The 10,977-nt window shown below is 46.6% G+C and overlaps 1 pseudogene across 1 annotated transcript; it reads left to right on the top strand.

Annotated features, from left to right (window-relative positions):
- Positions 1-990: 990 nt before the first annotated feature.
- LOC113924654 lies at positions 991-2,742 on the top strand (annotated as a pseudogene). The gene has a single exon (XR_004819914.1). The product of XR_004819914.1 is annotated as a tubulin beta chain-like (transcript).
- Positions 2,743-10,977: the final 8,235 nt, after the last annotated feature.

Here is a 10,977-nt window from a genome sequence, read left to right as displayed (position 1 = left end):
ACCCTGAGATCATGACCTGAGCCAAAAGCAGACACTTAACCAACTGAGCCACCCAGGCACCCCTAAAGATTTTTAAAAATAATCTCTACATCCAATGTGGGGCTCAAACTCACAACACCAAGATCAAAAGTTCCATGCTTTATCAACTGAGCCAGCTAGGCACCCTGACAGTTTTCTTTCTTCCTTTCCAATTCTTATGCCTTTTCCCCCCTTGCCATATTAAATAACTTAGGACTGCCAGGACAATGTTGAGTGGAAGCAATGATAGTGGATAATCTCAACTTGTTCCTCATCTGGTGGGGGAAAGTTTTATAAAAAGCTGGAGGACATACAGTACCAGTATTAACACCTGTTGAAATCAGTAATCGTTAAGACAATGTGATACTGGTGCAAGGATAGAGAAGGAAACCACTAGAACAAAATAGTGAATCCAAAAATAGGCTCATATATATAGTCACCTGAAATACAACAAAGGTGACTTTGAAGAAGAGTGGGGAAGGGTGATCTTTTCATCAGACAGTGCTAGATTGATTGGATCTCCATATCAGGAAAACTTCATGATTCCTACCTCACACCAAACAAAACAACCATTCCTAATAGTTTATATGTCTAAGCAGGAAAAGTAAGGCAACACAGATTTTAGGGGAAAAATGAGAATATTTTCATGACCTTGGAGTAGATAAAGGTTTTTTTTTAAAACAGAGTGCAAAAAGTAATAACCACAAAGTGGAAGAATGGATAAATTGGATTACATTAAAATTAAGCTTTCTTTTGGTCATCAAACACGACCATTAAGAGAGTTGAAGGTGGCTCTCTTTTCTCCCTCTCAGAACCTTCCTGCCTCTGCGTTCGGACCTCGCTGCTCCAGCCTCTGGGACACGTCCCATCCTTCCAGCCTGTGGTTAGCAGTATAGAAAAAAAATTCCATATCATTTTCTTGCCCCGTACACACCTTGAGGCGAGCAAAAGAATTAAAAATAAATTTTAACAATGAGGGAAATCGTGCATATCCAGACCAGTCAGTGTGGCAACCAGATCGGTGCCAAGTTCTGGGAGGTAATCAGTGATGAACACGGCGTCGATCCCACCGGAACATACCACGGTGACAGCAACCTGCAGCTGGATCGCATCTCTGTGTACTACAATGAAGCTATCAGGTGGCAAATATGTTCCTCGTGCTATCTTGGTGGATCTAGAACCCGGGACCATGGACTCTGTTCGCGCAGGTCCTTTTGGGCAGATATTCAGACCAGACAACTTTGTTTTCAGTCAGTCTGGGGCAGGCAACAACAAAGGGCCACTATACAGAGGGGGCTGAGCTGGTTGACTCAGTCCTGGATGTGGTGAGGAAGGAGGCTGAGAGCTGTGACTGCCTGCAGGGCTTCCAGCTGACCCACTCGCTGGGTGGGGGTACAGGCTCTGGAATGGGCACCTTGCTCATCAGCAAGATCCGAGAAGAGTATCCTGACCGTATCATGAACACCTTCAGTGTGGTACCCTCACCCAAAGTGTCTGACACGGTGGTCGAGCCCTACAACGCCACCCTCTCCGTCCATCAGCTGGTAGAGAACACGGATGAGACCTACTGCATTGACAATGAGGCCCTGTATGACATCTGCTTCCGTACTCTCAAGCTGACCACGCCAACCTACAGGGACCTGAACCACCTCATCTCAGCCACCATGAGCGGTGTCACCACCTGCCTCCGCTTCCCTGGTCAGCTCAATGCTGACCTCCTCAAGCTAGTCGTCAACATGGTGCCCTTCCCACATCTCCACCTCTTCATGCCCGGCTTTGCACCTCTGACCAGCCATGGAAGCCAGCAGTATCGGGCCCTCACTGTGCCCGAACTCACTCAGCAGGTCTTTGATGCCAAGAACATGATGGCCGCCTATGACCCCCGCCATGGCCGTTACCTCACCGTGGCTGCTGTCTTCCGTGGGCAGATGTCCATGAAGGAGGTAGATGAGCAGATGCTTAACGTGCAAAACAAGAATAGCAGCTACTTCGTGGAATGGATCCCCAACAACGTCGAGACAGCACTCTGCGATATCCCACCTCGTGGCCTCAAGGTGGCAGTCACCTTCATCGGCAACAGCATGGCCATCCAGGAGCTCTTCAAGCGCATCTCAGAGCAGTTCACGGCCATGTTCCGGCACAAGGCCTTCCTCCACTGGTACACAGGTGAGGGCATGGACGAGATGGAGTTCACTGAAGCTGAGAGCAACATGAACGACCTTGTCTCCGAGTACCGGCAGTACCAGGATGCCACCTCAGAAGAAGAAGAGGATTTCGGTGAGGAGGCCGAAGAGGAGGCCTAAGGCAGAGCACCATCACCTCAGGCTTCTCCGTTCCCTCAGCCTTCTTCCTCAGCTGCCCCTGTCCTCTCCCTCAGAACTGCATTTTCCGCCTCTGTCTCATTTTATTTTGTTTTGTTTTCCTTTTTTGGAGGGGGGATCCTAGAACAGTGCCTGGCGCATAATAGGCACTCAATAAATATTTGTTGTTTGTTGAATGTCTCCTCTCTTCCACTCTGGGAAACCTAGATTTCTGCCATTCTGGGTAGCCCTGTATTTCCTTTTGGTGTCCACTTCTCCCATCTGTCCAGTTGATATTTCCCTTTGTTTTTTAAGATAATTCTCCAAGAAGCTGGGTCTCATCAGATCCCATTTAGAACCATGTGCTGAAAACCCAGTAGATGGCCACCATCCTAAGCCCATGTGGTAGCCCAGGGGAAAGGAAACCAAGTTACCTCATAGCAGTAGAGGTACCTATAAAGAAGGGGTAGGGTTTTCTATACCTAGAGCAGTTTTGGAGAGGGATATTCAGGCTATTGAGTCCTAATTTCCAGGAATTTCCCTGCTCCTCTCAGCTTCAGGAGAGGTGTTGACAGTATTATCTCTATTTTTCGTCTTCTTCCAAGCTCTGTTCTGAGCTTTTTTTTGCAGGGGTCTGCCCCATTCTGTTAAACAGGATCCTCCCTCCCCTACATAACCTCCTTCATATGTTGGATTCCTTCCTTTTCCCCTGGTTGGAGAAGGGGGCCAAGAGGGGGAAAAGGGACTAGCCTCCAGAAAGGCCCTCCCCCTCCCCACCTTTTCTTAGCAAACACGCAGCTCTGCTGTGTATGTATGGAAAGGTGTGTATTGCCACCTAAATCTTCTGAATCATTCTTCCAGAGAGGGGACAAGGAGACCCTCCATCTTGGGCAACATCTCATTTCTTCCTTTTGCTATTCCCTGCCCCCGCCCTTGGCTTCATCCTGTCCTGCACTTCAAATTGCTATTTTGTGTTGAACTTGCTTTTTTTCATATTGAAAAGATAACATTGCCCCAAGAGCCAAAAATAAATGACAACTGAACAAAAAAAGAAAGAAAGAAAGAAAGAAAGAGTTGAAGGTGATAGAATGGGAGGACATTTGTAATATGTATATCTAATAAAAATTCTTATCAAGAATGTGTAAAAAAAAAAAACAACCTAAAAGCTTGAAATGTGAAAAAAAAAATAAACTCCTGCAAATCTCTAAGAAAGAGGAATATCTCTCAATAGGAAAATGGACAAAAGGCATAAAAAAATCACTTCAAAGAAGGACATCCAAATGGCCAAGAAACCTAAGAAAAGGTGAAAAATGCATTTGTCATTAGGGAAATGCAAATTAAGACCAAAATGAGATACCACCTCATGCCAACCAGAATGGCTCAGATGAAAAAGACAGAACATACCGACTACTGGAGAAGACATAGAACTTGAATTCTCATAGATTGTTGACAGAAGTGTGTTTCCCAGCCTTTATGAAGTTAAACATATGCTAACTCTATGACCCACCATTTCCACCCCTCAGTGTATACCCCACATAAAAATGTACGTATGATCACCAGAAGACATTTACAAGAATGTTCACAGCAGCACTATTCATAGTAGCCAAACACAGGAACACAGTTGAGTAGCTATTTTACTCTAGGGACTACTATATAGCAACGGGAATGAACAAATACAGCCATATAACAACATGCATAATTCTCATGAGCATAAGGTTTAGTAAAAGGAAGCCAGATGTGAATGAGTACATACTATATGATTCCATTTATGCAAAGTTTAAAGATAGGTCAAACTATGCTCTGTTGTTAAAAGTCATAAGAGTTTTAGTGACGGGAGAGAGCATAATGGGGGTTTCTGGGGTGCCAGTAATATTGTTTCTTGATCCAGGTATAGGTTACATGAGTGTGCACTTTCATGAAAATTTATTCAGCTGAACACCCATGATTTGTGTATGATTTAGGTATGTTTCAATAAAAAGTTAAAAAGTCAACAAGATAATAAAAAGAAAAAGCAAAAAAATAAACAAACCCCCCCAAAACAGAACCCAGGGTCCTACTTGAGCATATTAAATTAAACCTTTTGGGGTGGTAGGGTCATGTTGTAACCAGCCCCCAAAATGGCTCCTTGCAATTCTCATTTCCTGATATTCACAGTGGTGTGTGGTCATCTCACACACTGAACAGACCTGCCCTGGGTAACCAGTAGGATGTTGTGGAATAATGCAGTGTGACTTCTCTTGAATCTAGACCATCTGTGACATTTCAGCTTGTACCTTGCTCTCTCTCCTGGATCTCTCTGGGGAAAGCGACCACTTTGTGAGGATACTTGGCTTGTTTGTGGAGAGGTCCAGGCGGTGAGTCACTGAGGCCTCCTGCCAGTAGCAGCACCAACATGCCACCATGTGAATGAACCATCTTGGAAATGGATCCTTTAGCCTGGGTCAGGCCTTCAGATGATTACAGCTCTGGCCAACATCTTGTCTGCAATCACATGAGAGACTCCAAAACCACTACCACCTCAGTAAGCTCCTCCCCAATTCCAGCCCCACCCAGAGTGGTTTGATGTAATGAAGGTTTATTTGTTCAAAGCTGCAAAGTTTTGGAGTAATTTGCTAAGCAACAATAGATAATCAATACAGGCCAAGGCAAACATATTTTTTTATACAGAAAAATAATATACTTGTTTATAAATTACCTGACACAGCTCAATAGATTTTTCTATCTTGTTTGGCTGCACTATTTTTTTTCTTTTTTCTTTTTTTTTTTTTTTTGGTAAGAACACTTAACATGAGATCCATCCTCAACAGATTTTTAAGTGTGCTGTACTAAATGTATTGTTATCTATAGGCATAATGTTGTACATTGTATCTCTAGAACTAATTCAACTTGCAAAATGAAAATTTTATATATGTTGATTAGCAACTCCTCATTTTCCCCTCTCCCTAATCCCTGGCAACCACCTTTATATTCTTTGCCTGTATGGGTTGGAGTATTTTAGATACTTCATATAAGTGGAAACATACATATTTTTAAAAAGTCCTCACATTTGATGATATAGCCATGGTTGAAAACCTCTCACACATTTTCCCTACCCCTAGTCTAGTACCTATCATTTTGTATTAGTGATATTCCTTGCTGGTCTTCACTGATCAACTGTGAACTCGTTAATTGAAGGAAAGATGCTTTGCTCATTTGGGTTACAATGAACTCAAAAGAGTACCTGGCACACAGTAAATAGTCCATGAATATTTGTTGAACTGGAGTGACATTTCCAATAATCATAGAGGGTTGGACCTACCATTGCCATCAGCTAGCCAAACCTCTTCAACATAGACTTTCAATTCAACATACATGTCTAAAGAGTCTACTTTGAGTCAAACACTGAACTGATTCTAGAGGTGCAAAGAAGAGGAAGATCAGTCCTGGTAATCAGTATTCAGTCAGGCAGAGACAACATTGGAAATTCCCGTACTTGGGGAAGGAAACTCAGATGAGGTGATCAGTTCTGCTTGGGTGGGCCTGAGACACTTCCAGGTAGGCTTGAGCTACCCAAAGAGCGACTTAGGAGTTAGCCAGGTAAACAGGGAGGGAAAAAACACTTTGGGAAGATAGAAGAGCCACGTACATGAGTAGAATGACTTGAAATCACATGGAATGTTGGAGGAGAAGGGCAGAGGATGAGAGATGAATGGCTTGGTAAGGAGGTTGAATGTATCCTGTAACTAACGGGAAATCACCAAAGAATGAAATGAGAGTAACAGGACTCACTTTGCAGTTCTGGAGAAATCACTCCGGTTGCAGTGTGGACAAGGGACTATAGGGCAAAAGCAAAAATCACAGGACCACTTGGAGAGGAGGTATCGTGAAGATCCAAGTGTGGGGAAGCAAGGGCTTGACTAAAGCAAAGGCACTGGGGATGGGGAGGTGGGGACAGGTATGAGGGAATTTCTCCTCCTAAGAAAAATAGGACTGGAGTTGGAAGATTCTCCACCTCCTCCTGTAAAAAGGTTGGGGAAAGGGAGATGAGAAAGAGGTATAATATGCAGGTAATGCTTTCTTTTCAGATTTTCTTCTTCGGAACCAGAAAAAGACAGAAAAGCAGAAAGAAGACAGGGGGTGGGATTTAGGAAAACATGTGGCACATATGCTAATGTCACTTGGGAAATGTAACCGGCTCACAACTTCCATCTATTATCTTAGGTGAAAATACATTTTCAGCCAAAAAGAATTATTTTAAAACACGGGTGTGAAATAAATGAGCACATAAAACCATATTGTCCAGAATGTTTTCTTTAGATAGCTGCCTCAGGGTAACACTGCCAGGAATGCATAGTCCCAGCAAGAATCTGCTTTTGTCACTCGTGAATCGCAATGGGGCTGGAGGGTGGGCTGGTGGGACGACACAGGACACAAACGTCACTTATCTAAGAAATGCATCTGAAACTCCATGACTGGCAGGTGCTTAAGAGCATTGAACGACATCTGATGCACCGAAATCATGTATATACACTGGAAAGCACAAGTGTGCCAGGTCCCTGCTACTATCTGGAGAAATACACCAGACATGCATCCAATGGTTCTTTGCCTTTCCTTCCTGACTTCTCTCCTGCAGGATATGGAGCCCGTGTCAGTGTCTACTCAGAGCCCTCTGTTCACTGGCATTTGAAAGGGTCTTAACTGACTCCAGCTACTCCGTTGCCTCTGAGCAAGGCTCAATCCAGTTAACGAAGGATATCTGCTGGGCTTCTGTGGTCTCTTTCGGTCTTGTAAGCCTCCCCTTTCCCCGGGGCTAACCCTGCAACCTGGTGCCTGTCTCCCCTGTCTCTCTCACACAGGTTCTGGGGCAGTTACCTGTCACCTCTTGGGCTCCCTGTTTACCTAGTCCTGGTCACAGTGATGGGGCGAGATGGCTCTTTGCAGCTGTGTAGCAGTCCTTAGGTTCATTCTCAAGTTGATTCCCACCCACTTACCCTTTTAGCCAATAGACGCCGCCTGCCCCCTCCAGGGGAAGAGGAAGAGAATGCACAGTTATGGAGCCTGCTTTGCACCACGTGGTACTCCCTGGTGCTTTGGGGGGGAGCACAGGGCTGGGAATCAAGAAAACGTGGGTCGCTATCAGAGCCCTATCTCTCCACATATGGGGGATCTTGGGCATGTCACACATCCTCTCTACCCTTCTGTTCCTTCCTGAAGAAAATGAGGGCAAAATCCTCTTAAAGCAGACAGTCCTTTCTAAGTATCCAGCTGCAGAGCGCACAAGGCAAACATGCAGTAAATGTGGGTTCCCTTCTGGGGGACACTTCACATGCACAATGATCCCACCGAGGGGCATCACTATCGGTATTTTGCAAGAAAGCTGATCTGGGGAGATGACATGAATTGCTCAAAATCATGCAAGTGGAAAAGCCAGAATTGGAACCCAGGCCTGCTAGGCTCTAAACCAGACCTTCCCTTTACTCTGTCCAGCCTTCCTCCATGACTTTCATCCTTCTGCTCTTCTTTTTTTTTTTTAAAAAAAAAATATATATTTTATTTATTTATTTGCTAGAGAGAGAGTGCATAGGCGAGAGACAGTGAGTGAGAGCACAAGCAGGGGGAGTGGGAGAGGGAGAAGCAGGCTCCCCGCCGAGCAGGGAGCCCGATGTGGGACTTGAGCCCAGGACCCCGGAATCATGACCTGAGCTGAAGGCAGACGCTTAACGACTGAGCCACCCAGGCGCCCCATCCTTCTGCTCTTCTACTTTTCTTTACCGTTTTCTTTCCCTCTGCCTGTGACATATTCAGGGCTGTGCCACTATTAGAAATAAAGTCCCCACGGTCTAAAAAAGAAAGGACATTCTGGGTGCCTGGGTGGCTCAGTCAGTTAAGTGTCTGCCTTTGGCTCAGGCCATGATCTCAGGGTCCTGGGATCGAGTCCCATGTTGGGCTCCCTGCTCAGCGGGAATCTGATTCTCCCTCTGCTCCCTCCACCCCCTCCACCCACCCCCTCCCCCCGGCTCGTGTGCTCACTCACGCTCTCTCTCTCTCTCTCTCTCTCTCAGAAATAAATAAATAAAATGTTTTAAAAAAGAAAAGACATTCTAGTAGACATTACAATGTAAACAAACTTTGAAAGCATTATGCCAAGTGAAAGAAGCTAGTTTCCAAAAGGACAACTACTTACATGAGGTTCCCGGAGTGGTCAGGTTCAGAGACACAGAAGGTAGAATGGGGGTCGCCAGGAGTTAGATAGAGCGGAGAATGGGAACTTAGTTTTAATGGGGATGGAGTTTCAGTTTGGAAAGATAAAGAGTTCTGTGATGGACAATGATGACAGTCACACAACAATGTGAATGTGCTTAGTGACAGTGAACTGTACAGTTAAAAATGATTTAAATGGTAAATTTTATCTTGTGTATATTTAACCACAGTAAATAAATAAAATAAAAACAAATACAGTAAAATTCCTATGGCCTGATTTACCATTTCTCTCCTTTTCTCCAAACTCCTAAAAGGAGTACCTGAAACTTACATTTCCTATCCTCAAGTCCTTGCTACTTCACGCCTTGGCAATCAGGTTTTTACCCACCCCTCTGCCGAGACCCCTTCCCTTTCAGAAGGTGGTCCACGAACCCTCATCCTCCCGCCACTGCTGGCAGGCCAGGCCCTGGGCATCAGCACCCTGTTGCTGGCCTCTGGGACACTGTCCTCCACGTTTCTGACCAGCCCTTCACCCCCTGGCTTCTGTGGGCTTCCTCTGAGCCTGCCTCCTGGCCCTCGACCCCTGCATCCTCCCTCCCAACGTGATCTCAGGCACCCCCCTTCCCACATCTGTAGCTCCCTCCCACAAACCTCTTGGCTTCAGATCAGGCTTTAATGCCATGTGAAGGCCAACTCTGTGGAGACATCCTGCCAGGAGCTACAGCTCGCGATCCGAGCAAAAGTCATTGTCTTAGTGCCGAATATCACCTGCTTCCTGCTTCTGTGAGTGGCTCCACCACGTCCCCGCCATCGGACTTACAGCCTCGGGTCCTCCTGGACCTCCTCAGCTCCGGTACTCTCGTCCAAGCAGACATCGTCCTTGGCCAGCCTTCCCAGAGGGTGTCTCCTTCTCATTTTCTTTCCTGGACTGTGTTGGTTTCCTTCCTTCCTTCCTTCCTTCCTTCCTTCCTTCCTTCCTTCCTTCCTTTCTTTTTTCTTTCAAGATTTTATTTATTTATTTGGCAGAGAGACACACAGAGAGAGAGGGAACACAAGCAGGAGGAGTGGGAGAGGAAGAAGCAGTCTTCCCGCGGATCAGGGAGCCTGATGGGGGGGCTCGATCCCAGGACCCTAGGATCATGACTGGAGCCAAAGGCAGACGCTCAACCACTGAGCCACCCACTGTTGACTTTCTAAGTCTGCTGCAACGACGTCCCACAGACTGGGTGGCTTAAACAACAGAAATCTTTTCCCTCAGAGTTCTGGAGGCTGGAAGTCTGAGATCAAGGTGTCCATGGCTGGTTCCTTTTGACGCCAATCTCCTTGGCTTGTGGATGACCACCTTCTCCCTACGTCCTCACACGGCCTTCCATCTGTATGTGTCTGTGTCCTAATGTCCTCTCCTTACAAGACACCAGTCAGATTGGATAGAGTCCACCCACATGACCTCATTTTAACTTAATGACCCCATAAAGACCCTATCTCCAAATATAGTCACACTCTGAGGCATGGGGGTTAGGACTTCAACATAGGAATTGGTGTCACAATTCGGGCCATAACACACACTCCTCTGGTGGCCTCCTGCCTTCTTTCCCCACCACCTTCCTCAAAGGCACCGGCCATGTCATGCTGCCTCTGCTATAGTCTTCCTGAAGCACCGTGGTGAGCACACTGCCCTGCCACTCAGCACCTCACAGAAATATTTCTGACCCCTTGGCTTGGCACTCAAGGCCCTCCTCACTGTGGCTCAAACAGCCTGTCTCTGTAGCTCCACCGCCACCAGCTCTGCTCTCCGAACAAGCCAGCGGCCATCATGGCGCGCACCGCCCTCCGGCCAAGCCAGCGGCCATCATGGCGTGGGCACGCTTGTGCTTCCCCGCCACTCGCCTTCCCGCAGCTGTGTTCTCCGTCAGGAATGCTCTCCCCTCATCTCTGCCTTCTCAAAACCTACCCAGTTTTCTGGGCCTGGCACAAATGCCACTGCCTTTCCCGAAACTCCATAATCCTTTATCTGTGCCACAAATAGCCCTTCTCCTCTTCTAACTTTTCACTGGGGACACATTTTGTCCTAGGGGTCTCCTGGGGGCCCCGAGCCAGGTGGGAAAGGTCACAGTATTCTTTCCTCACTTCCCCCTTGCAGGGTCACTGCAGGCTGGCTGAGTCCTTCAACCAGAAGCCCCCAGCTCTTGTCAGGCAGCCCTCTCCACACACTCCTGTCTGCCTCCAGGTTCTGGTAACCATTTCCTGCCCTGGCCCCTTTCAACTCAACAGACGGCAAGCAGGCCAGCTGGTACCAGACCCTGGGTCCCTCCTGGGGCCATATCTTTGCAAATAGTCCCTCCTTTAAACCCTCCTCAATTAGTCGAACCTGACTGTGCCATCTGTTTCCCCCTGGGATGTGGACTGATATGCCATATTCACCCAGGCTTAACAATTGCAAATCAACCTGCTTCTTTTCAAAAATCCACATTGAAATACT

This window comes from Zalophus californianus, chromosome 2, assembly GCF_009762305.2.
Source record: "Zalophus californianus isolate mZalCal1 chromosome 2, mZalCal1.pri.v2, whole genome shotgun sequence".
Taxonomy (NCBI): domain Eukaryota; kingdom Metazoa; phylum Chordata; class Mammalia; order Carnivora; family Otariidae; genus Zalophus; species Zalophus californianus.
This window is presented reverse-complemented; position numbering and strand designations above follow the sequence as displayed.